This window comes from Rattus norvegicus, chromosome 1 (genome assembly GCF_021556685.1).
Source record: "Rattus norvegicus strain SHRSP/BbbUtx chromosome 1, alternate assembly SHRSP_T2T, whole genome shotgun sequence".
Taxonomy (NCBI): Eukaryota; Metazoa; Chordata; class Mammalia; order Rodentia; family Muridae; genus Rattus; species Rattus norvegicus.
The window spans coordinates 76,191,752-76,214,718 of NC_141534.1; positions in this window are offsets into that span (position 1 = coordinate 76,191,752).

Genomic DNA, 22,967 nt, shown 5'->3' on the forward strand with positions numbered 1-22,967 from the left:
AGTCAGGGAGAGGCAGTCTTGTGTTTATACTCACTGAAAAACACAGACCATGTATAGTATAGACTATGTCACACCAATGAAATGAACAGATTACTTAAACAAGGCCCATTCTTCAACTGTCTATAGGACTAGCAAATTGTTCAAATCAAAAATATAATTAATCCAGCTCTATGAAAAATTATACAGTTCTTCAGAGATTCAGACTTAATTTACATGATAAAGACTGATGTTTAAAGATTCAACAAGATCCAGAGATAAAGCCATCATTTGTTTTTTCTTTCCTCTTTTTTCTTCCTTTTTATTGATTATTTTACTTATTTATATGTCAAATTTTACACCCATTTCCAGTTTCTCATACACAAACCCTCTGTCTGGCACCCTCCCTCTGTCTCTATGTGTGCTCTCCCCTAAAATCCCACTCATCCCCACTTACCACCCTACACTGGGTCATCTATCCTCCATAGGACGAAGAGACTCCTCTTCTAGTAATGATAGATAAGGCAGTCATTTGCTATATACTCCGATAGAACCATGGGTCTTTTCTTGTGTACTCTTTCATTTGTGGTTTTGTCATTGGGACTCTATGTTACAAGCATTCAATACTAATGAGAAAGTAATATTAATATTTGAATTCCAAATCATGATCTTCCTCCCTGATCCTTGGTTTGTTTCAATTTAATAACTTATGCTGACCCATCTATCCTGTATTTTCTTTGTTTTCATACGTTGGTTTTGCTCTTTTTATACTGCAGTAGTGGCTGTGAGGAAGTGTTGTTTAGAATTATCTTCACCCTAACCAGTGTGTTGCTTATGGTTCTGCTGTTTTTCAGTCCAAATCTGCTGAAAGAGGTTCATGAGTGTCCAAACTTCAGCAAACTCTCTGATGGTCAGTGTTGATTCTAGAATGCAAACAAGAATAGATGGGTAGAATGATTTTATAAGAAATTAGAACACAGTGTTGTATCATAGTCACAGTCATTATTTGCTTCTAAGATACTAATAAGATGGCAGAGGTTTTTGCTGAGGGGAAACTGGAAAGAAGGATAACAATTGAAATGTAAATAAATAAAGTAACCAATGAAAACAAGAAAATGAGTGCAAATAAAATTTGCAGTACTTCAAATTTAGTATGCATATTTTTGTGTTTGATATTTATTATTTCTTTTGAAAACACCATACATTATTTTGGGTTTCATTATGGCACACTAACAGAAATGTAGCATGTATTTTGTTGATATCTTCACCTCCATCATCACTGTCTTTTGGCCACCTTGCTAGTGACTCTTTCCTCAGCTCAATCAACCTCATTTTCTTTTCATGACATGCTGTGCTACATGCTCAATTTCAAATTCAAGAGTGATATTTTAATCTATATTTTCTTACTACCACCTTCACCTGATATAACTATTCTCAATTCCTTCATGCCTTTACGGTTTTCAAATAATACCTCTCCTACCTTCTTTGTGCAAAGATGTGCAAACACACATGCACATACATACATACATACATACATACATACATACATACATACACACACACATGCACACACACACACACACACACACACACACACACACACACACACCATTGATAAAAAGACACACACGATTACATAAACACTCAGGGAAGTCTGAATTTCCACAGTCAGTCTTTAATTTGAAATGGTGTGCCGCCTATAAAATCAAAAATTCTTGTTAACAAGGTCATATAATAATTGTAGGATGGAGAAAAGTTCCTTATGTGTATATAAACAATCCACATCTGTAATTTAAATTGTAATATGACTAAGAGAACTGTGAACCCAGAAATCTTATTTATTTAATTTCATCTATTTTTTCAATATTTTCTGTATTACGTAAGGTCTATTTACTTAAATATTTATAAAATTTGTTTGGAAGTTTTAGTGTAATTGTTTATATTAAAGCAAAGAAATTCATTGGATTGCGCTATTAAAATTCTAAGAATGCAGCTTAAATAACAATAATGATTATCTATTTTTGAAAGTAAAATAACTAAATTTTATAAGATATGCTTTTGTCCATTTGTTAAAATGCATTAAGATTCATCTCATCTTACATATCATAAATAATCACTAAACAAAACACATTAACAGAAAATTACCTATGTGGTTGCTCACTCATGTTTGCTTCCAGAAAATTGCACCAGATCTGTGAATAAAATATAACATACTCCTAAATGTACTGCCTCTCATATTGGAATCTTTTGTGAGACTTTGCATGAAATTTTCGTGCTTAATATGTTGTTTAATCCCTGTTAATCTACCATATCCCAAAGTGAGGTTAGATGAACATCTAACTCAACTGCGATTTTATTTATTCATACTAAATGCACCACACTAACTCATGTAATTCTCAATTATTTTAAAACTTGAAGTAAAACTTAGGCACTCTTTTAAAAGATGTCAAAATTAGAAATGTTACCCTGCAGTCCAGACACCTCTTGGACCTGAAGGGACCCAGTCAACAGCTCTCTACACCCAAATTCTGTGGGAGAGAAAACTAAACCTTCAGAGGGGCAGACATGCCTGGGAAGCCAGAGGAGATGACCCCCTTCCCACATTTCCAAATCTACAGGAAAACACCTAATGCCATCTAGGGCACCTGTTCACAGGGTCCCAACAACAGCAGGGCAGGCCCTTCTTGTTGCTGCCCTCACGGAGAGCTCAAACGCAGCTCCCCAGGAGCAACTTCTGGCCAGGGACCAGAGGTAGGACCAAATTTTCTGCTCCAAGTGAACTGCCTGGTGGACTCAGGACACACAGAGGCAAAATTCCTCTGGGATTGTACTCTTTCGGTTTTTAGCTGGAGCCCGAACCTAACTGATCCCGGCCCACAGCACCCTGCTCCCAAAACCTGTGGGAGAGAGAGCTCACAGGTCAGACAGGTGGGCACTCCTGAGACTGTAGGGCAGGAGAGACCATTAGTACTGCCCACCCCTCCCCACATCCCTGGCCCAAGAGGAAACTGTATAGGGCCTCTAGGAACAGGAAGGTAGGGGCATTCAAGGGGCAGGTCCCCTGCAGTACAGACACTGCCCGAATCTGAAGGGACTCGGTCAATGGCTCTCTACACCCAAATCCTGTGAGAGGGAGAGTTAAATCTTCAGAGGGGCAGACACCCCTGGGAAGCCAAAAAAGACTACACTCTGCCCACGTCTCTGACTCTAGAGGAAAACCCCTAACTCTATCTGGGACAACTGTGCACAGGGGCCCGACAAAAGTAAGGGCAGGCCCTTCTGGTTGCTGAACTCAGGGAGAGCTCCAATGCAGCCCGCAGGACAAACTTCCGGCCAGGGGCCAGAAGGAAGACCAAATTTTCAGTATCAAGTGACCTGCCTGGTGGACTCAAGACACACACCCACAGTAACAGCTGAAGACCAGTAGACAGGAAAGACTACACGCCTGAAAGAAGAACACTCTGTTCCCGTAACTGGCTGAAAGAAAACAGGAAAACAGGTCTACAGCACTCCTGACACACAGGCCTATAGGACAGTTTACCCACTGTCAGAGTCAGCAGAACAAGGTAACACCAGAGACAACCTGATGGCAAGAGGCAAGCACAGGAACCCAAGCAACAGAAACCAAGACTACATGGCATCACTAGAGCCCAATTCTCCCAACAACGCAAACACTGAATATCCAAACACACCAGAAAAGCAAGATCATGATTCTAAATCACATTTGATCATGATGAATCACTTCAAGAAAGACATAAAGAACACCCCTAGAGAAATTCAGAAAAACATAAATAAACAAGTAGAAGCCTATAGAGAGGAATCACAAAAATCCCTGAAAGAATTCCAGGAAAACACAATCAAACAGGTGAAGGAATTAAAAATGGAAGTAGAACCAATAAAGAAAGCACAAAGGGAGACAACCCTGGATATAGAAAACCAAAGGAAGAGACAAGGAGCCATAGATACAAGCATCACAAAGAAAATACAAGAGATAAAAGAGAGAATCTCAGGAGCGGAAGATTCCATAGAAATCATCGACAAAACTGTCAAAGATAATGTAAAACAGAAAGAGCTACTGGTCCAAAACATACAGGATTTCCAGGACTCAATGAGAAGATCAAACCTAAGTATAATAGATATGGAAGAGAGAGAAGACTCCAAGCACGAAGAACCAGTAAATATCTTCAATAAAATCATAGAAGAAGACTTCCCTAACCTAAAGAAAGGGATGCCCATAAATATACCAGAAGCCTACAAACGCCAAATAGACTGGACCAGAAAAGAAACTCCTCTCATCACATAATAGTCAAAACACCAAATGGACAAAGCAAATAAAGTATATTAAAAGCAGTAAGGGAAAAAGGTCAAGTAACATATAAAGACAGACCTATCAGAATCACATCAGATTTCTCACCAGAGACTATGAAAGCCAGAAGATCCTGGACAGATGTCATACAGACCCTAAGAGAACACAAATGCCAGCCCAGGTAACTGTATCCAGCAAAACTCTCAATTAACATAGATAGAGAAACCAAGATATTCCATGATAAAACCAAATGTACGAAACATCTTTCTACAAATCCAGACCTACAAAAGATAATAAATGGTAAAGTCCAAAATAAGGAGGCAAGCTACACCCTACAAAAAGCAAGGAACTAATTGCAACAAAACAAAGAGAAGAAAAGCACACAAACATAATCTCACATCCAAATTCGAATTTAACAGGAAGCAACAATCACTATTCTTTAATATCTCTCAACATCAATGGACTCAACTCCCCAATAAAAAAACACAGATTAACAAACTGGATATGCAATGAGGACCCTGCATTCTGCTGCCTACAGGAAACACACCTCAGAGACAAAGACAGATACTACCTCAGAGTGAAAGGCTGGAAAACAACTTTCCAAGCAAATGGTCGGAAGAAGCAAGCTGGAGTAGCCATTCTAATATCGAATAAAATTGGTTTTTGACCAAAAGTCATCAAAAAAGATAAAGAAGGACACTTCATATTCATCAAAGGAAAAATCCCAAAGATGAACTCTCAATCCCAAATATCTATGCTCCAAATACAAGGACACCCACGAACATAAAAGAAACCTTACGAGTTCTCTACACCCAAATCCCATGGGAGGGAGAGCTAAACCTTCAGAGAGGCAGACGCGCCTGGGAAACCAGAAGAATCTACACTCGGCCCACATCTCTGACTCCAGAGGAAAACACCAAACACAATCTGGAACCCTGGTGCACAGAAGCTCCCAGAGAGGGCAGTGCAGATCTTCCTGGTTGCTGCCGCCGCGGACAGCTCATAAGCAACACCCCACGAACAAACTTGAGCCTCGGGACCGCAGGTAAGACCAACTTTTCTGCTGCAAGCGACCTGCCTGGTGGACTCAAGACACAGACCCACAGGAACAGCTGAAGACAAGTAGATAGGAAAAACTACATGCCCGAAAGCAGAACACTCTGTCCCCATAAGTGGCTGAAAGAAAACAGGTAAACAGGTCTAAAGCACTCCTGACACACAGGCCTATAGGATGGTCTAGCCACTGTCAGAAATAGAAGGACAAGGTAACACCAGAGACAACCTGATGGTGAGAGGCAAACAAAGGAAACCAAGCAACAGAAACCAAGACTACATGGCATAATAGGAGCCCAATTCTCCAACCAAAGCAAACACTGAATATCCAAACACACCAGAAAAGCATGATCTAGATTGAAAATCATAATTGATCATGATGATGGAGGACTTCAAGAAAGACATGAAGAACTCCCTTAGAGAAACACAAGAAAACATAAATAAACAAGTAGAAGCCTACAGAGAGAAATCACAAAAATCGCTGAAAGAATTCCAGGAAAACATAAATAAACAAGTAGAAGCCTATAGAGAGGAATCACAAAAATCCCTGAAAGAATTACAGGAAAACACAATCAAACAATTGAAGGAATTAAAAATGGAAATAGAAGCAATCAAGAAAGAACACATGAAAACAAACATGGATATAGAAAACCAAAGGAAGAGACAAGGAGCCATAGATACAAGCATCACAAAGAAAATACAAGAGATAGAAGAGAGAATTTCAGGAGCAGAAGATTCCATAGAAATCATCGACTCAACAATCAAAGATAATGTAAAGCGGAAAAAGCTACTGATGCAAAACATACAGGAAATCCAGGACTCAAGGACAAGATCAAACCTAAGGATAATAGGTATAGATGACAGTGAAGACTACCAGCTCAAAGGACCAGTAAATATCTTCAACAAAATCATACAAGAAAACTTCCCTAACCTAAAGAAAGAGATACCCATAGGCATACAAGAAGCCTACAGAACTCCAAATAGATTGGACCAGAAAAGAAACAACTCCGACACATAATAGTCAAAACACCAAATGCACAAAATAAAGAAAGAATATTAAAAGCAGTAAGGGAAAAAGGTCAAGTAACATATAAAGGCATCAGAACCACACCAGACTTTTTGCCAGAGACTATGGAAGCCAGAAGATCCTGGACTGATGTCATACAGGCCCTAGGAAAACACAAATGCCAGCCCAGGTTACTGTATCCTGCAAAACTCTCAATTGACATAGAGGGAGAAACCAAGATTTTCCATGACAAAACCAAATTTACACAATATCTTTCTACAAATCCAGCATTACAAAAGATAATAAATGGTAAAGCCCAACATAAGGAGGCAAGCTACACCCTAGAAAAAGCAAGAAACTAATCGTCTTGGCAACAAAACAAAGAGAAGAAAAGCACACAAACATAACCTCACATCCAAATATGAATATAACAGGAAGCAATAAACACTATTCCTTAATATCTCTCAACATCAATGGTCACAACTCCCCAATAAAAAGACATAGATTAACAAACTGGACACGCAATGAGGACCCTGCATTCTGCTGTGTACAGGAAACACACCTAAGAGACAAAGACAGACACTACCTCAGAGTGAAATGCTGGAAATCAACTTTCCAAGCAAATGGTCAGAAGAAGCAAGCTGGAGTCGCCATTCTAATATCAAATAAAATAAATTTTCAACTAAAAGTCATCAAAAAAGATAAGGAAGGACACTTCATATTCATCAAAGGAAAAACTCACCAAGATGAACTCTCAATCCTAAATATCTATGCCCCAAATACAAGGGCACCTACATACGTAAAAGAAACCTTACTAAAGCTCAAAACACATATTGCACCTCACACAATAATAGGAGATTTCAACACCCCACTTTCATCAATGGACAGATCATGGAAAAAGAAATTGAACAGAGACATAGACAGACTAAGAGAAGTCATGAACCAAATGGACTTAACAGATATTTATAGAACATTCTATCCTAAAGCAAAAGGATAGACATTCTTCTCAGCTCCTCATGGTACTTTCTCCAAAATTGACCATATAATTGGTTTAAAAATGGGCCTCAACAGGTACAGAAAGATAGAAATAATCCCATGTGTGCTATCAGACCACCACAGCCTAAAGCTGGTCTTAAATAAAAATAAGGGAAGAAGGCCCACATATACGTGGAAGTTGAACAATGCTCTACTCAACGATAACGTGATCAAGGAAGAAATAAAGAAAGAAATTAAAGACTTCTTAGAATTTAATGTAAATGAAGGTACAACATACCTAAACTTATGGGAAACAGTGAAAGCTGTGCTAAGAGGAAAACTCATAGCGCTGAGTGCCTGCAGAAAGAAAAAGGAGACAGCATATATCAGTAGCTTCATAGCACACCTAAAAGCTCTAGAACAAAAAAAAAGCAAATACACCCAGGAGGAGTAGAAGGCAGGAAATAATCAAACTCAGAGCTGAAATCAGGCAAGTAGAAACAAAAAGGACCATGGAAAGAATCAACAGAACCAAAAGTTGGTTCTTTGAGAAAATCAACAAGATAGATAAACCCTTAGCCAGACTAACGAAAGGACCCAGAGAGTGTGTCCAAATTAACAAAATCAGAAATGAAAAGGGAGAGATAACTACAGATTCAGAGGAAATTCAAAAAATCATCAGATATTACTATAAAAGCCTATATTCAACAAAACTTGAAAATCTGCAGGAAATGGACAATTTCCTAGACAGATACCAGGTACCGAAGTTAAATCAGGAACAGATAAATCAGTTAAACAACCCGATAACTCCTAAGTAAATAGAAGCAGTCATTAAAGGTCTCCCAACCAAAAAGAGCCCAGGTCCAGACGGGTTTAGTGCAGAATTCTATCAGACCTTCATAGAAGACCTCATACCAATACTATGCAAACTATTCCACAAAACTGAAACAGATGGAGCACTACCGAATTCCTTCTATGAAGCTACAATTACTCTTATACCTAAACGACACAAAGACCCAACAAAGAAAGAGAACTTCAGACCAATTTCCCTTATGAATATTGACGCAAAAATTCTCAATAAACTTCTGGCAAACTGAATCCAAGAGCACATCAAAACAATCATCCACCATGATCAAGTAGGCTTCATCCCAGTCATGCAGCGATGGTTTAATATACGGAAAACCATCAACGTGATCCATTATATAAACAAACTGAAAGAACAAAACCACATGATCATTTCATTAGATGCTGAGAAAGCATTTGACAAAATTCAACACCCCTTCATGATAAAAGTCCTGGAAAAAATAGGAATTCAAGGCCCATACCTAAACATAGTAAAAGCCATATACAGCAAACCAGTTGCTAACATTAAACTAAATGGAGAGAAACTTGAAGCAATCCCACTAAAATCAGGGACTAAACAAGGCTGCCCACTCTCTCCCTACTTATTCAATGTAGTTCTTGAAGTTCTAGCCAGAGCAATCAGACAACAAAAGGAGGGCGAGGGGATTCAGAGCGGAAAAGAAGAAGTCAAAATATCACTATTTGCAGATGATATGATAGTATATTTAAGTGATCCCAAAAGTTCCACCAGAGAACTACTAAAGCTGATAAACAACTTCAGCAAAATGGCTGGGTATAAAATTAACTCAAATAAATCATTAGCCTTCCTCTACACAAAAGAGAAACAAGCCGAGAAAGAAATTAGGGAAACGACACCCTTCATAATAGACCCAAATAATATAAAGTACCTCAGTGTGAGTTTAACCAAGCAAGTAAAAGATCTGTACAATAAGAACTTCAAGACTCTGAAGAAAGAAATTGAAGAAGACCTCAGAAGATGGAAAGATCTCCCATGCTCATGGATTGGCAGGATTAATATAGTAAAAATGGCCATTTTACCAAAAGCGATCTACAAATTCAATGCAATCCCCATCAAAATACCAATCCATTTCTTCAAAGAGTTAGACAGAACAATTTGCAAATTCATCTGGAATAACAAAAAACCCAGGATAGCTAAAACTATCCTCAACAATAAAAGGACTTCAGGGGTAATCACTATCCCTGAACTCAAGCAATATTACAGAGCAATAGTGATAAAAACTGCATGGTATTGGTACAGAGACAGACAGATAGACGAACGGAACAGAATTGAAGACACAGAAATGAACCCAGACACCTATGGGCACCTGATTTTTGACAAAGGAGCCAAAACCATCCAATGGAAAAAAGATAGCATTTTCAGCAAATGGTGCTGGTTCAACTGGAGGTCAACATGTAGAAGAATGCAAATCGATCCATGCTTATCACCCTGTACAAAGCTTAAGTCCAAGTGGATCAAGGACCTCCACATCAAACCAGATACACTCTACCTAATAGAAGAAAAACTAGGGCAGCATCTTGAACACATGGGCACTGGAAAAAATTCCCGAACAAAACACCAATGGCTTATGCTCTAAGATCAAGAATCGACAAATGGGATCTCATAAGACTGCAAATCTTCTGTAATGCCAAGGACACTGTTGTTACGACAAAACAGCAACCAACAGATTGGGAAAAGATCTTTACCAATCCTACAACAGATAGAGGGCTTATACCCAAAATATACAAAGAACTCAAGAAGTTAGACAGCAGGGAGACAAATAACCCTATTAAAAAATGGGGTTCAGAACTAAACAAAGAACTCACATCTGAGGAATGCCGAATTGCTGAAAAACACCTAAAGAAATGTTCAGTATCTCTAGTCATAAGGGAAATGCAAATCAAAACAACCCTGAGATTTCACCTCACACCAGTGAGAATGGCTAAGGTAAAAATTCAGGTGACAGCAAATGCTGACGATGATGTGGAGAAAGAGGAATATTCCTCCATTGTTGGTGGGATCGCAGACTCGTACAACCATTCTGGAAATCAGTCTGGAGGTTCCTCAAAAAACTGAACATTAAACTACCGAAGGACCCTGCTATACCTCTCTTGGGCACATACCCAAAAATGCCCCAACATATAAAAAGACACGCGCTCCACTATATTCATAGCAGCCTTATTTATAATAGCCAGAAGCTGGAAAGAACCCAGATGCCCTGCAACAGAGGAATGGATACAGAAAATGTGGTACATCTACACAATGGAATATTACGCAGCTATCAAAAACAATGCCTTTTTCAAATTCATAGGCAAATGGATGGAACTGGAAAATATCATCCTGAGTGAGGTATCCCCATCATAGAAAAGCATATGTGGTATGCACTCATTGATAAGTGGCTATTAGCCCAAATGCTTGAATTATCCTAGATGCACAGAACACATGAAACTCAAGAAATATGACCAAAATTCGAATGCTTCACTCATTCTTTAAAAGGGGAACAAGAATACCCTATGGAGGGAATAGGGAGGCAAAGTTTAGAACAGAGGCAGGAGAAACACACATTAATAACCTGCCCCACATGTGGTCCATACAAGTACAGCCAGCCAATTAGATAAGAAGGGTGAAGCAAAGAAGTGAAGGCTGACAGGAACCGGATGTAGATCTCTCCTGAGAGACACAGCCAGAATACTGCAAATACATAGGCGAATGCCAGCTGCAAATCACATAACTGAGAAAGGAACCCCCATTGAAGGAATCAGAGAAAGGACTGAAAGAGCTTGAAGGGGCTTGAGACCCCATATGAACAACAATGCCAAGAAACCAGAGCTTGCAGGGACTAAGCCACTACCCAAAGACTATACATGGACTGACCCTGGGCTCCAACCTCATAGGTAGCAATAATTAGCCTTGTAAGAGCACCAGTGGAAGGGGAAGCCCTTGGTCCTCCCAAGACTGAACCCCCAGTGAACGTGATTTTTTGGGGGGAGGGCAGTTATGGGGGGAGGATTATGCGGGGAACAACTATATGGAAGGGGAGTGGGATGGGGAGGGGTTAGGTGGATGTTGGCCTGGAAACTGGGAAGGGGAATAACAATCGCAATGTAAATAAGAAATACTCAAATTAATAAAGATGGGGGAAAAAAAGAAGGGGTGGTGGAGGGGTTAGGGGGATGTTGACCCGGAAACCCAGAAAGAGAATAACAGTTGAAACGAAAATAAGAAATACCCTATTTAATAAAGACAGAGGAAAAAATAAACTACATAGCTAAATGAAGAATTCTCAGCTGAGGAATATTGAATGGCTGAGAAGTACCTAAAGAAATGTTCATCATCCTTAGTCATCAGGGAAATGAGAATCAAAACAACCGTGACATTCCACCTCACATCAGTCAGAATGGCTAAGATAAAAAACTCAGGTGACAGCAGAAGCTGGCTAAGATGTGGAGAAATGGGAACACTCCTCTGTTGTTGGAGGGATTACAAACTGGTACACAACCACTCTGGAGAATTAGTCTGCAGTCTTCTCAGAATATTGGACATTGCACTACCTGAGGGCCCAGCTATACCTCTCCTGGGTATACACCCAAATGATGCTCCACTATGTTCATAGCAGCCTTATTTATAATATCAGAACATTGAATGAACCCAGATGCCCTTCAACAGAGGAATGGATACAGAAATTGTGCTATATCTACACAATGAAGTATCAGTTATCAAAAACAATGACTTCATGAAATTTATAGGTAAATGGATAGAACTAGAAAATATCATCCTGAGTGAGGTAATGCTATCACAGAAAAACATACATGTGGGATGATGTCACAGGTGAGGCAGGTACAAGATAGAATAAGGCCTGACATTGGATGAGAAGGAAGTATGGATGGGAGAAAGGTTTGAAGGAAGAGGAAGAGATGGGAATGGAAGAGAGTGAGGAGAGAGTTGGCAGAGACAATATGGAGGCTGACGTTAAGATTCCATGCTGTACCTTTACAGGTTGTTAAGTATGTTCTTAAAGGATGGATGTGTACAGGGCTTTGTATATTTAGGTGGGGAATTATATCTTATCAATTGGGCCAAAGGTTATTGTGTTGTTATGTTCTTTCATGTAACGATTTAAGTGTAAGAGAGTGTGGGGCTGCTGGTCTGGGCCACCAGAGAGTTGGGATGTGTCCTTCCGGCAAGATATCTAACAGATATCTTGGGGCACTGGGGTGCCACCCGTATTAGAAGATACATTTTTTGGTTTTTTTTGTTTTACAACAACAGATGTCGAACCAATGTGATGGGCAAGAATCCACTAGTAATCTTAAGATTTGAGAGAAAGTTTTTATTTTCTAAGGAAGAGGAGGCCAGCACCATGTTAAGTCATGTGATATCTCAAGCGTGGGAATTTAAACAAAGAAACAGTGAAGAGGGAAGTAGCCTGGGCTGACAGGCTGTAAGTCCCCTGCTGTGTGATAAGTAATGGCAGATCAGAGAGTTAGAGATTAATAGCTGCTTTCTAATGAAAGTTGTTTAGAAAGTCTTTCAGGATACTCATATTCCTTCTAACATGGGCTACACAGGAATTTTGGGTTGAAATACTAGTTAGACAAGCTACTTAATAACAGGTATTATTAGAAGCTGATATAAGTTTGACTTTAAGGAAAGAGTACAGAGATTACCCGAATCACATCGGCATTTTCACCCATGGTTGAGAACTTAAGGAAAATTAGTCACTGACTCCAAGTAGAGAGTTGTGATAAATGTCTGTAACACCAGGCAAAGTGAATAAAGACATATATTATAGAAGTTATTAAGGTTAAATAAAAATCTGTGGCTCCGGGTAGAGTGTTTGACAGATCGATATATTTTGGGCTAAAGTCCTGGTTTGATAAGTTGCTTGTTGGTATTAGAATTATATAAGATGTTTCAGTTTGTTTTAAGGAGAGTACAGAGATTACCTAAATCATGTGGGGATTTCCATCCTTGATTCGGAATTTAGGGAAAAATTACTCAATGACTCCAAGTAGAGTGGTATGATATTTACAAGTTATTAAGGTTAAGTAAAAATCTGTGGCTCTGGGTAGAAAGCTTAAAAGATGGATATATTTTGGGCTAAAATCCTGGTTTTATACATTGCTTATTGGTATTAGAATTGATAAAAGGTGTTTAGTTTGTTCTATGAATTACCCCGCTAAAGGCCATATGGCTCATTGATGCTGGCTAGCAAGGGTTTGTGGTTACTTTTGATATTTGCCATAACAGGAAGCTCAGATTCTCTTAATGTGGACTCCACGGGAATTTTAGGTTCATGTCCTGATATCATTGAGTACAAAAGCCTGTCAGGCTCATTGTTTAGCTTACTTACATTTTTTTAAAAAAATTGTTTAATCTTCATAATGGGTGTGACTTTGAGTTTTATGGTTTTATTGTTACTCTGGGAGAGAGTGCAAAATACAAGCTTTTCTGGTTACAGACTAAGGAATACAGTATTTGGGAAGAAAGATTTTGTCTTTGTGTTTTTAATAAGTTTGATTAGGCTCTGGAAACCTCATGGAGTCATGCTGATTAGATTTAATAGAGGTAGAGCACCTGAAAATATTGATTCAACCAAAGAATCAACCAAAAAGATATATTGATTCTAAACTTTTGTCTTGAGAGTTGTATTTTACAGAGTGTGACTACTAGGATTCCTGGTCTCAAGGACTTTCAGCTGGGTATAGTCAGGACACATTCTGCTACAGTATTTGCTTCATTCTTCCTACCCCCTACCCTCTAGGGTAATCTAAACACCCATGTACAGCTTGAAGAAGTTATGGAGGAGTCGTCGCCCCAATTCCCTGGACTTTTTGGGGGCTGTAAGTGGTTATACTAAAGTTTTTTAATGAGGAATTTAAGATTAGTTATAATTTAACAGGGAGGAATTAGTAGATTGAGTTGTACAGTCATAATCTCATTTGGTAACTAAGCTAAAATCATCTTTGCTTTGGTATGGAATTTATTTGTTGAAAAAGTTTAAAAGTACAAGATTTAGAGCCAGTCCTTCTATTGATGTCATTACAAACTTCTGAGTTGATTACACATATGAGTTAAGGGCCAAACAGAAAACTCATGGCTCTGACTTTGTGAGAGTATGTTCAAGATAATATTAAGATATAAAGACAACAATCCAGATTGTCTTATATAGATAATTTTCAAAAAATCAGAAATTCACAAAATTTGAGATTTAAAATTATTTATCTTTTGTTAAGACATATCTGTTCCTAACAGTTTCCCTTTAGCAGATTTAATGAAGAATTTGAACATCTCTATCTCCAGGTGAGGCAATACTTTGTGGCTAGGCAGCCACTGGACAAAACTGCCTGTTTCATCTGCAGACTAATACTGTCCAGAAAAGGACAAATTATGCAGAATAGTTGACTGATAAACTCTGCCAAGACAGGGTGATCAGCCCTTCAAAATCTGCATTTCAAGAGTCTGTCAGTTGATTTTGGGCCAGAAGGCTGAATACTTGTGCTCACATGTTGCTAACAGGGGACTGTGCTAGTGGAGATTTGTCTCTACTGTTGATACCCGCACCGACACGGCACCGACAATCCGGCGTAAGCCTGTGGGATTAAAGAGAACACACACACGCGCACACACACACACACACACACACACACACACACACACACAGAGGTTATTCGTGTTAAGAAAAAAAGGAAGGGAGAGCGGAAGAGACCACCAACACTGCTCACCCCTGCCCACATCCCTGGCCCAAGAGGAAACTGTATAAGGCCTCTGGGCTCCCATGGGGGAGGGCCCAGGAGCGGCAGGACCCCTGCCAGAGACACCGCCGGACCCTGAAGGAAACAGACCGGATAAACAGTTCTCTGCACCCAAATCCCGTGGGAGGGAGAGCTAAACCTTCAGAGAGGCAGACAAGCCTGGGAAACCAGAAGCGACTGATCTCTGTACATACATCTCGGATGCCAGAGGAAAACACCAAAGGCCATCTGGAACCCTGGTGCACTGAAGCTCCCGGAAGAGGCGGCACAGGTATTCCTGGTTGCTGCCACCGCAGAGAGCCCGTGGGCAGCACCCCACGAGCAAACTTGAGCCTCGGGACCACAGGTAAGACCAACTTTTCTGCTGCAAGAAAGCTGCCTGGTGAACTCAAGACACAGGCCCACAGGAACAGCTGAAGACCTGTAGAGAGGAAAAACTACACGCCCGAAAGCAGAACACTCTGTCCCCATAACTGACTGAAAGAGAGGAAAACAGGTCTACAGCACTCCTGACACACAGGCTTATAGGACAGTCTAGCCACTGTCAGAAATAGCAGAACAAAGTAACACTAGAGATGATCTGATGGCGAGAGGCAAGCGCAGGAACCCAAGCAACAGAAACCAAGACTACTTGGCATCATCGGAGCCCAATTCTCCCACCAAAACAAACATGGAATATCCAAACACACCAAAAAGCAAGATCCAGTTTCAAAATCATATTTGATCATGATGCTGGAGGACTTCAAGAAAGGTGTGAAGAACTCCCTTAGGGAAACACAGGAAAATATTAATAAACAAGTAGAAGCCTACAGAGAGGAATCGCAAAAATCCCTGAAAGAATTCCAGGAAAACACAATCAAACAGTTGAAAGAATTAAAAATGGAAATAGAAGCAATCAAGAAAGAACACATGGAAACAAACCTGGATATAGAAAACCAAAAGAAGAGACAAGGAGCTGTAGATACAAGCTTCACCAACAGAATACAAGAGATGGAAGAGAGAATCTCAGGGGCAGAAGATTCCATAGAAATCATTGACTCAACTGTCAAAGATAATGTAAAGCTGAAAAAGCTACTGGTCCAAAACATACAGGAAATCCAGGACTCAATGAGAAGATCAAACCTAAGGATAATAGGTATAGAAGAGAGTGAAGACTCCCAGCTCAAAGGACCAGTAAATATCTTCAACAAAATCATAGAAGAAAACTTCCCTAATCTAAAAAAAGAGATACCCATAGGCATACAAGAAGCCTACAGAACTCCAAATAGATTGGACCAGAAAAGAAACACCTCCCATCACATAATAGTCAAAACACCAAAAGCACAAAATAAAGAAAGAATATTAAAAGCAGTAAGGGAAAAAGGTCAAGTAACATATAAAGGCAGACCTATCAGAATCACACCAGACTTCTCGCCAGAAACTATGAAGGCCAGAAGATCCTGGACTGATGTCATACAGACCCTAAGAGAACACAAATGCCAGCCCAGGTTACTGTATCCTGCAAAACTCTCAATTAACATAGTTGGAGAAACCAAGATATTCCATGACAAAACCAAATTTACACAATATCTTTCTACAAATCCAGCACTACAAAGGATAATAAATGGTAAAGCCCAACATAAGGAAGCAAGCTATAACCTAGAAGAAGCAAGAAACTAATCGTCTTGGCAACAACACAAAGAGAATGAAAGCACACAAACATAACCTCACATCCAAATATGAATATAACGGGAAGCAATAATCACTATTCCTTAATATCTCTCAACATCAATGGCCTCAACTCCCCAATAAAGAGACATAGATTAACAAACTGGATACGCAACGAGGACCCTACATTCTGCTGCCTACAGGAAACTCACCTCAGAGACAAAGACAGACATTACCTCAGAGTGAAAGGCTGGAAAACAATTTTCCAAGCAAATGGTCAGAAGAAGCAAGCTGGAGTAGCCATTCTAATATCAAATAAAATAAATTTTCAATTAAAAGTCATCAAAAAAGATAAGGAAGTCACTTCATATTCATCAAAGGAAAAATCCACCAAGATGAACTCTCAATCCTAAATATCTATGCCCCAAATACAAGGGCACCTACATACGTAAAAGAAACCTTACTAAAGCTCAAAACACACATTGCACCTCACACAATAATAGTGGGAGATTTCAACACCCCACTCTCATCAATGGACAGATCATGGAAACAGAAATTGAACAGAGATGTAGACAGACTAAGAGAAGTCATGAGCCAAATGGACTTAACGGATATTTATAGAACATTCTATCCTAAAGCAAAAGGATATACCTTCTTCTCAGCACCTCATGGTACTTTCTCCAAGATTGACCATATAATTGGTCAAAAAACGGGCCTCAACAGGTACAGAAAGATAGAAATAATCCCATGCGTGCTATCGGACCACCACGGCCTAAAACTGGTCTTCAATAACAATCAAGGAAGAATGCCCACATATACTTGGAAATTGAACAATGCTCTACTCAATGATAACCTGGTCAAGGAAGAAATAAAGAAAGAAATTAAAAACTTTTTAGAATTTAATGAAAATGAAGGTACAACATACCCAAACTTATGGGACACAATGAAAGCTATGCTACGAGGAAAACTCATAGCGCTGAGTGCCTGCAGAAAGAAACAGGAAAGAGCATATGTCAGCAGCTTGACAGCACACCTAAAAGCTCTAGAACAAAAAGAAGCACATACACCCAGGAGGAGTAGAAGGCAGGAAATAATCAAACTCAGAGCTGAAATCAACCAAGTAGAAACAAAAAGGACCATAGAAAGAATCAACAGAACCAAAAGTTGGTTCTTTGAGAAAATCAACAAGATAGATAAACCCTTAGCCAGACTAACGAGAGGACACAGAGAGTGCGTCCAAATTAACAAAATCAGAAATGAAAAGGGAGACATAACAACAGATTCAGAGGAAATTCAAAAAATCATCAGATCTTACTATAAAAACCTATATTCAACAAAACTTGAAAATCTTCAGGAAATGGATAATTTCCTAGACAGATACCAGGTACCGAAGTTAAATCAGGAACAGATAAACCAGTTAAACAACCCCATAACTCCTAAGGAAATAGAAGCAGTCATTAAAGGTCTCCCAACCAAAAAGAGCCCAGGTCCAGACGGGTTTAGTGCAGAATTCTACCAAACCTTCATAGAAGACCTCATACCAATATTATCCAAACTATTCCACAAAATTGAAACAGATGGATCACTACCGAATACCTTCTACGAAGCCACAATTACTCTTATACCTAAACCACACAAAGACACAACAAAGAAAGAGAACTTCAGACCAATTTCCCTTATGAATATCGATGCAAAAATACTCAACAAAATTCTGGCAAACCGAATCCAAGAGCACATCAAAACAATCATCCACCATGACCAAGTAGGCTTCATCCCAGGCATGCAGGGATGGTTTAATATACGGAAAACCATCAACGTGATCCATTATATAAACAAACTGAAAGAACAAAACCACATGATCATTTCATTAGACGCTGAGAAAGCATTTGACAAAATTCAACACCCCTTCATGATAAAAGTCCTGGAGAGAATAGGAATTCAAGGCCCATACCTGAACATAGTAAAAGCCATATACAGCAAACCAGTTGCTAACATTAAACTAAATGGAGAGAAACTCGAAGCAATCCCACTAAAATCAGGGACTAGACAAGACTGCCCACTCTCTCCCTACTTATTCAATATAGTTCTTGAAGTTCTAGCCAGAGCAATCAGACAACAAAAGGAGGTCAAGGGGATACAGATCGGAAAAGAAGAAGTCAAAATATCACTGTTTGCAGATGATATGATAGTGTATTTAAGTGATCCCAAAAGTTCCACCAGAGAACTACTAAAGCTGATAAACAACTTCAGCAAAGTGGCTGGGTATAAAATTAACTCAAATAAATCAGTAGCCTTCCTCTACACAAAAGAGAAACAAGCCGAGAAAGAAATTAGGGAAACGACACCCTTCATAATAGACCCAAATAATATAAAGTACCTCGGTGTGACTTTAACCAAGCAAGTAAAAGATCTGTACAATAAGAACTACAAGACACTGAAGAAGGAAATTGAAGAAGACCTCAGAAGATGGAAAGATCTCCCATGCTCATGGATTGGCAGGATTAATAAAGTAAAAATGGCCATTTTACCAAAAGCAATCTACAGATTCAATGCAATCCCCATCAAAATACCAATCCAATTCTTCAAAGAGTTAGACAGAACAATTTGCAAATTCATCTGGAATAACAAAAAACCCAGGATAGCTAAAGCTATCCTCAACAATAAAAGGACTTCAGGGGGAATCACTATCCCTGAACTCAAGCAGTATTACAGAGCAATAGTGATAAAAACTGCATGGTATTGGTACAGAGACAGACAGATAGACCAATGGAATAGAATTGAAGACCCAGAAATAAACCCACACACCTATGGTCACTTGATTTTTGACAAAGGTGCCAAAACCATCAAATGGAAAAAAAGATAGCATTTTCAGCAAATGGTGCTGGTTCAACTGGAGGGCAACATGTAGAAGAATGCAGATCGATCCATGCTTATCACCCTGTACAAAGCTTAAGTCCAAGTGGATCAAGGACCTCCACATCAAACCAGACACACTCAAACTAATAGAAGAAAAACTAGGGAAGCATCTGGAACACATGGGCACTGGAAAAAATTTCCTAAACAAAACACCAATGGCTTACGCTCTAAGATCAAGAATCGACAAATGGGATCTCATAAAACTACAAAGCTTCTGTAAGGCAAAGGACACTGTGGTTAGGACAAAACGGCAACCAACAGATTGGGAAAAGATCTTTACCAATCCTACAACAGATAGAGGCCTTATATCCAAAATATACAAAGAACTCAAGAAGTTAGACCGCAGGGAAACAAATAACCCTATTAAAAAATGGGGTTCAGAGCTAAACAAAGAATTCACCGCTGAGGAATGCCGAATGGCTGAGAAACACCTAAAGAAATGTTCAACATCTTTAGTCATAAGGGAAATGCAAATCAAAACAACCCTGAGATTTCACCTCACACCAGTGAGAATGGCTAAGATCAAAAACTCAGGGGACAACAGATGCTGGTGAGGATGTGGAGGAAGAGGAACACTCCTCCATTGTTGGTGGGATTGCAAACTGGTACAACCATTCTGGAAATCAGTCTGGAGAATCCTCAGAAAATTGGACATTGAACTGCCTGAGGATCCAGCTATACCTCTCTTGGGCATATACCCAAAAGATGCCCCAACATATAAAAAAGACACGTGCTCCACTATGTTCATTGCAGCCTTATTTATAATAGCCAGAAGCTGGAAAGAACCCAGATGCCCTTCAACAGAGGAATGGAAAATGTGGTACATCTACACAATGGAATATTACTCAGCTATCAAAAACAACGAGTTTATGAAATTCGTAGGCTAATGGTTGGAACTGGAAAACATCATCCTGAGTGAGCTAACCCAATCACAGAAAAACACATGGTATGCACTCATTGATAAGTGGCTATTAGCCCAAATGCTTGAATTACCCTAGATGCCTAGAGCAAATGTAACTCAAGACGGATGATCAAAATGTGAATGCTTCACTCCTTCTTTAAAAGGGGAACAAGAATACCCTTGGCAGGGAAGAGAGAGGCAAAGATTAAAACAGAGACTGAAGGAACACCCATTCAGAGTCTGCCCCACATGTGGCCCATACATATATAGCCACCCAATTAGACAAGATGGATGAAGCAAAGAAGTGCAGACCGACAGGAGCCGGATGTAGATCGCTCCTAAGAGACACAGCCAGAATACAGCAAATACAGAGGCGAATGCCAGCAGCAAACCACTGAACTGAGAATAGGACCCCCATTGAAGGAATCAGAGAAAGAACTGGAAGAGCTTGAAGGGGCTCGAGACTCCATATGTACAACAATGCCAAGCAACCAGAGCTTCCAGGGACTAAGCCCCTACCCAAAGACTATACATGGACTGACCCTGGACTCTGACCTCATAGGTAGCAATGCATATCCTAGTAAGAGCACCAGTGGAAGGGGAAGCCCTGGGTCCTGCTAAGACTGAACCCCCAGTGAACTAGACTGGTGGGGGGAGGGCGGCAATTGGGGGAGGGTTGGGAGGGGAACACCCATAAGGAAGGGGAGGGGGGAGGGGGATGTTTGCCCGGATACCGGGAAAGGGAATAACACTTGAAATGTATATAAGAAATACTCAAGTTAATAAAAAAAAAATATAGAAATAAAAAAAAGAAAAGAAAAAAAGAAAAAAAGGAAGGGGCTCCTGTAGCTTTATTCACCAAATATATACCCCAAGTTGACCAGGTGAAAAAATCTGGGAAGCACAGTGGGAAACCCTGGCTCAAGACTTCAGTAACAAAAGACCAAATATGTGCCCTGAATTTACTAGGGAGAAATCCAGGAAGACCAGCCTAAATCTCAAAACAAAAGACTGGGAAGGCAAAAGACAGGAATGAATTGACCATTGCCAAGGCTTCCAGAGGGGTTGGGGATTTAGCTCAGTGGTAGAGCACTTGCCTAGCAAGCGCAAGGCCCTGGGTTCAGTCCCCAGCTCCGGAAAAAAAAGGGTTCCACATGCATCAGCAGGGCTCAGCAGGGGACACAGGAGGCTCTGACACTCTACAACCTTTCTGACACTCTACAACCTTTCAGTTCTGGAAGCCGTGTTAGGCTTCCTATGTGTATAGCTATTTGGTCATTCTCAGATTTCTGATGGAGTTGAAAACTGATTATAGTCTCATAGCCTATCAGGCTGTTTAACTCTGAAAATACATATTTTATTGGATAGTTATCAGATAGTATACAAGCTAGCCAAGATATTTTAAGCCTTTCTTAAGCTGGAATGGATAACTAAATGTTCTGTTTAACCGATAGAGTGTTGGTCTGGGTGATAGATGTATTTTATGATTTTAATTACTAAATGATAATAGTTGTGCTCAGCTTATATTTGAGAGAAAAGTTTTTTTAAATTAGACAAAAAGCATAAAATGTGGGATGATGTCACAAGTGAGGCAGGTACAAGATAGAATGAGGCCTGTCATAGGATGAGAAAGAAGGATGGGTAGAGAAAAGTTTGAAGGAAGAGGAAGAGATGGGAATGGAAGAGAGTGAGGAGAGAGTTGGCGGAGACAATATGGAGGCTGACGTTAAGATTCCATGCTGTACCTTTACAGGTTGTTATGAATGTTCTTAAGGAATGGATGTGTACAGGACTTTGTATATTTAGGGGGCGAATTATATCTTATCAATTGAGCCAAAGGTTATTGTGTTGTTATGTTCTTTCATGTAGTGATTTATGTGTAAGAGAGTGTGGAGGGGCTGATTTTGGCCACCAGAGAATTGGGATATTCTGGCAAGATATCTAGCAGATATCTTGGGGCACTGGAGTGCCAGACCTAGTGGGGATAAAAGATACCCTTTTTATTTTTTATATTTTTACAACATCTATATATTATGCAATCAAAATGTTTGAATTACCCAACATACTATCCACAGACCACATGATACTCAAGAATAAGGATGACTAAAGTGTGGATGCTTCACTCCTTCTTTAAAGGGGGAACAAAAATATTCATAGGAGGGGATATGGAGGCAAAGTTTGGAGCAGAGACTGAAGTCATGACCATTCAGAACCTGCCCCACATGTGATATATATATCCACCAAAACTACTAGATAAGATTGATGAAGTTACAAGTGCATGCTGACAGGACCTGGATATAGATGTCTCCTGAGAGACACAGCCAGAACATGTCAAATACAGAGGCGAATGCTAGCAGCAAAGACATTGAACTGAAAACAGGACCCCTTTTCGAGGAATTAGAGAAAGGATTGAAAGAGCTGAAGGGGCTTGCAACCCCATTAGAACAACAATGCCAACCAATCAGAACTCCCTGGAACTAAACCACTACCCAAAAGATGACCCATGACTCCAGCTGCATGTGTAGGAGAGGATGGCCTTCTTGGGCACCAAAGGAAGGGAAAGTCCTTGG